At 40.4% G+C, this 5,951-nt stretch overlaps 1 pseudogene; it reads left to right on the forward strand.

The window, feature by feature from the left end:
- The first annotated feature begins 1,429 nt into the window (after nt 1-1,429).
- On the forward strand, nt 1,430-4,830 carry LOC105979730 (annotated as a pseudogene).
- The last annotated feature ends 1,121 nt before the right edge of the window (nt 4,831-5,951 follow it).

Here is a 5,951-nt window from a genome sequence, read left to right on the forward strand (position 1 = left end):
GTTCCACCATGACTGATGATCATTTGGAAGTGTGCTTGAGGCTGGCTGTCAGCAGCTTCTGTCCCGATTATGCATCCCTGGCTCATTCCATTCAGTGCAAGTCATCAGAGTCAACCCAGGTAATGACAAAAGATGTACATAGTTAATTGTGTTGTGTTGTGCAATATGGACTCATGCGGTTATGCAAGGTACATAAACATACATTGTACATATAAAGAATTCTCAATTCACTTATGAATAAATGTCATAAAGAAATAAAAATAAATAAATATTTGTTTTGCATTTTTGTAGTTGGTTGATCATTTTATAAGTAGTTTTCATGCTGAAAAGTGTGAGCACCGCTGGTCTACATGGTGAGATATGATATCCTCCCTGCCTGATGGCCCTCTCTCTTGGCATACCTGCTTCCTTTACTCATTCAATTCTTACAATGCTCCTAGGTGAGTTATACCTTCTAGGCAAAGAACTGCAGAATTCCTAGGCATTAGGGGGCAAGCTCAATCAAGGCCAAAAACATGTAAGAAGATACTAGCTGGGGCTTCTAGGGAAGAAAATTGTCCTTTAATTTGGTCTTGGTATCTACCAATATATTCTATGGCTGTACTGGATCTTTGGGATTTTGTGAGGAAGCCACTTTGAAGTGTTATCAAAAGCATTTTTGGCTTTATCAAATCCACTTCAATTTAGCTGAGGCTTGTGAAACTAACAATCTAACAGCTTGCAGGAAAGTCAAAGATGTGGGAAAGGAAATATTAGGTAAGATGGATAGATTTATATAGCGAAAAGAAACACAATGTCAAATTAGTCCAAACAGCAGTCCAGAGGGCTCAGTCCAACTCACTTTCATGGGACAGTTAATATACTGAAGGTCCTCTCACCTCACACTGACAGTGGGAAGATTAGATATTGGGGTGTAGCAGAGGCCAATAGCTCAACATATCAAGCAAGACCATGATGTAAGAACTGATTGTTCTTAAGTTGGAGCTAGGACTTAGTGTGAACCCAAAACCCGTTCCTGGATCTATGTCTTTTTTTTTTTTTTAATTAGCAACAACCTGGAAGTTAATATATACTGTGTGTCGTATCATTCCACAATTCAATCATGTCAAACATAATTATACAATTGCTTCCATAATCAATCTCCAGACATACTTTTCCTTCCCAGACTTCTTGAGACCATCTGCCTCTTATTGACCCCATCCCTGTGTGTCTCCTTCCCGCACCCCTTGCATATTTTCTTACCCTGTAGGTGAAACATGCGTTTTATTTAGCAAAAAATAAAGAAACAAATAACACTGCTTCAAGAGGGTGAGCCCCAATGGCAACACACCTATGGGGTCCGCTCTAACATAATTGAGCATAAGCAGAATATAATGGAATGGCTGTCCCAGGAGTGCCGGGATAATACACATCTTAATACAGCGTGTTGATGTACCAAGACCTTGCTTGTTCATCAGCCAACAGTACACCACTCTTGGTACCGCTGTCTTCTGCCTCAGATAGCACGTGCTTTCCGGCTTAAACCCCCACAAGTGTGTCTGTGGCAGAGTGCAGTTCACCCAGGGGAGTTCCCATTTGGGGTCTCACCGATGAAGTCTCTGGAATGTGACGTGCACCCCGAAGGTCCAGGCTTCAGTTTCCCAGTGACCTGGGGCACCCGGCCTGGTGTTCTGGGCTACACCCAGAGGCCCTGAGTCCATTCTGCCCTCCTGCTGCACACCGCTAAAGGTCCTCTCTACCTAATGATCTCAAAAAAATGCTTAGTCTCTCCTCCCCGAAATGGGAAGTTAGCCCTCCCTCTCCTCCACTCCACAGACATGCACCCATGTTCGCCCACGCTTGACCATTCCCTCTTCCCTCTCCTGTGCAGACCCTCCCATCAATAAGCCTCATCCCTCTGACCGGGCCAACTCTCTCTTCGGAGGTCCTCACTCCAGATCCACATGGCTACCACTCAGCAGATCCACATGGCTACCACCTCAACCACTTGGTTCCCGCTGTCCTTAGGTGCTACCATTCAAATGACATGCACTATACTTACCTGGTGCGGACGATGTGTGGTCCATTGGCACTGGTCCAGCTCTTTACCAGGCTCTCTGGGCTCCCACCCAAAGACTGGACGACCTACAAGCCTTAGCTTGTGCCCGTTCTGTTGCTGGTTCCTACCATGGAGGACTCATAGAGTAGTTGTCCTTTAGTGCTTGACTAACTTCACTCAGCATAATGTCTTCCAGATCCTTCCACGAGTTGAGGAGTCTCGTGCTTTCATCACTGATTTTTAGGGATGCGTAATGTTTACTCTGTGTATGTGTCAGAGTTTTATTATCCACTCTTCTACTGATGGGCATTTAGGGTGCTCCCAGCTTCTTGTGAACTGTGGTGACATGAACATGGGGAGCAAGTCTGCTCATGATCTGTTTCTTATTTCTTTGGGGTGTATGCCCAGTAATGGTATTGCTGGGTCAGATGGTAGATCAATTTCTATATGTTCAATATCCCCAGATTGAATTGCACAGTGGCCGCACATATTTGAAGTCCTCCAGCAGGGTTCCTATATCACCACACCATCTCCAACACTTGCTCTCAGTTTTTCATCATTGGACTACAGTAATGGGTGCTAGGTAGTATTCTCATTGTTGTTTTGACTTGCATTTCTCTGATGGCTAATGACCTAGAGCTTTTCTTCATGTGTACATCAGCCATTCTCTGTGAATCATCTTGTTCAGGTCTTTTGCCCACCTTTACACAGGGCTGGATTTTGTTCTTGTTGTTGCTGTTTTACCAGTAAGCTTGTAAAATTCTGTAGATCTTAGTAACTAATCTTTTTTCTGTTATGTCTTTACTAAATATCTTTTCCCAGCCTGTGTACTGTTTTTACCTTTTTAATAACCTTTCGATTGCACAAGTGTTTTATTTTTAATAGGTTCCATTCATCCATTTTATTTTCCAGAGTGTGTTTCCTTTGCTAATTCTGCTAGCCCATGTATTCCCCGCATGAGGACTCCCAGCATTCTAAACCAATTTCAAAATGCACTCCCAAGAACAAGGCAAACTATAAAATAAATTAAAATAATTTTGATGCAAGAGAGCAGAGGCCAGATTTGAAAGGTTATTTACCTTAGCATGATTCCCATTAATCTGCATACGTGCAATGCCCAAATACCTCGTTGGTTCTAGGGAGGGTCCAAATCTTTGGCACTGAAGCAGTCTTTGAAGGTAAAGCACCTTTGATATCTTGTTTTGAAACCAAATATATCAAATAAAAATTAATACTCCAAATTAAACATGACTAATGAAAATTTCAAAACAGTTCTTCATATCAATTTCTTATCTCCTTCCAGAAGACCACATATGAAAATCATTCCCTCTGAGGACATTGCAATTTTGTCACCTCCTTCCTAGAACACCTGAGCATATGCCCTACTTTTCTTTCTGTCTCCTGCCTCTGCTTCCTCAGAGATGTTCGTGTTATTCTTTAAAGGAGAGCTTAAAAAAAATGCCAGGCTATACCTTTTGAATGTTTCTAAGTTTCAAAGTCTTGTTAAGTCCAATGATTTCCACAGATAAATTCAAAGGGCTATGAAGTCATAACAAAAATATATTGATATATATTGAACAGATAAGCAGACAAAGCAGCATGAACAAGAAACAGCTAGAGAATCAGACCCACAAAACTATAAGTATTTGGATAATTCGATAGTAACTTTTAATATATGTAATTAATATTCTTAAACAAAAGTGTCTTTGATAGTACTATTAAGAAACAAGAATTTTTGTTCTTGCCTTATCCAGGCATATTTGGGAAAAGAAGAAAATCGAACCTTTAGTAGACAATTAAAAAAAATCATTTTATTGGGGGCTCTTACAGATCTTATAACATTCCATACATCAATTGTATCAAGCATATTTGAATATATGTTGTCATTATCATTTCCAAAACATGTTTTTCTACTTGAGCCCTTGGTCTACGCTCCTCCCCTCACCCCTACACTCATGAATCCTTGATCAATTATATATTGTTCTTTTTATTTTGTATGTTACACTGTCCATTGAGTAGACAAATTATTATGATTGAGATTTAAAGTTGAGTGGTTGGGTTAAACGGCTAGTGGGATAGTTAGGTTTATTATGCCAACATGGCCATTAAATACATGTGGGATTAATTGAAGGGCGGAGAGATAAATGGCTCTGATATTGTGGCTTGGATGGGTGTGGTGGGGGGCTGCCTCTTAGCAGTCATGGCGTATGATCGATACATAGCCGTTGGCCACCCTCTACAGTACTCAACCATATGGCTTCTGGCCTCTGTATGGAAATGTTCACTGGGGCTTATATGACTGGTTTACTTAGTAGCTTAGCTTAAACAATCTCTTGATTTAGTCTCTACTACTGTGGGCCAAATACCATTCAACATTTCTTCTGTGACTTTCCACAGATTATTCCCTTGTCTTGCTCCAATCCCTTCAACAGCCAAATAGTTCTTCTTTGGGCAGCTATTTTTTTTTCTTTCCGTATTTGGTTCTTTCCTTCTTATCCTCTTGTCCTATGGTTTTATTGCAGCTTCCATCTTGAAAATATCCTCAGGCAAAGGCAGTGCAAGGCTTTCAATACGTGTGCCTCCCACCTGACAGCTGTCTTACTCTTGTTGTTGTTGGCAAAACCCTCTCTGTGTACATGCGACCCAGCTCCAACCACTCAATGAAGCAGGACAAAGTGCTGTCGGTGTTCTATGTCATCCTTATTCCCATGCTGAATCCTTTAATCTATAGTCTGCGGAACAAGGACATCAAAGAGGCCCTCAAGAGAGTGATAAAAAGAGCAATACATTAACCTCATTAAGAATTCTATTTGGGCAGGCGTTGTCTTGCAAAAGGGGATAGAAGTCAGGATGTGCAAATAACATTTTCCTGATAACAAGATTGCTGGCGGTAGGAATAAGTGAAAACCTGATTGCCTTGATTCCTTTCATGCTTAGGTCCCACTAACAGTGATTTGTCTCAGACAATGACAGGAATGTTGGATTCAGTTTTAAAAGTCAGTTCCCATGACTAGAACATGGTAGAGAAGGAAAAAACCACCATCCTAAAATGTGATTGTAGTTTGAAAAATGTTGACAGGTATGTACAGAAATGACAAGAACCCAGGACGTTATATGGGCTGAACTTTCCTGCAGTTTTTATTTATTTCTTTGTAATTTCAAAGTTTTATTTATATTCTAATGAAATAAAACCATGTGTTAAGTTAAATATGTGAGAGAAAAAAAGACATACTAATAACTTTTGTCCCAGAGAAGGCAAGAGAGTGAGGGTTTGTGAGTTTGTCTTGGGTTTAATTTCAAGGAACTTTATTCTGTTCACTCTACTTCTCAAGACTATGGAAGACATTGAATTGTGAAAAATAATTGAGAATCATAAAGGGTAAGGAAAAGTGAGAAGCTTTGGGGTCAAGGGCTGGGGAGTTTCCAGAAACCAGGGAAGGGTCAGCCGTTCCTGAGCAGAGTTGAGTCCGATGCATTCTTCCTGGTAGCACTCAAGATACATACAAGACTCCGGAAATGATGGCTGTCCAGGTATGTCCAGGGAGTCAGGATGCAAGTTCTGGATATCCAAGCCCTGGTGTCATTCCAAAGACTGAAGTTTGATAAGGGATTGGGAGAGCCATTAAACTCAGAGAAACCATGGAGATTCAGAATCCAACTGGGTGAATTTTAAAAACATCTTTCTTTTGGATTGGTGTTTTCAGAACAAATTTTATGCATAGCCCAGCAGTATTTATAGAACATACTACTTTTCATATAGTTTTATTACAAAGCTTAGATTTTTTTCCTATTCCTATTTGAGGTTGGCAGATGAAAAATCATCATCCTTTTTTAAAAAAAATCAATTTATTGGGGCTCATAAAATTCATCACAATACATAGATCAATTGTGTAGAGCACATCTATACATTTGT

This window comes from Echinops telfairi, unplaced genomic scaffold (genome assembly GCF_000313985.2).
Source record: "Echinops telfairi isolate 266 unplaced genomic scaffold, ASM31398v2 ScPeMD7_7416;HRSCAF=8454, whole genome shotgun sequence".
NCBI classification, from domain to species: Eukaryota; Metazoa; Chordata; class Mammalia; order Afrosoricida; family Tenrecidae; genus Echinops; species Echinops telfairi.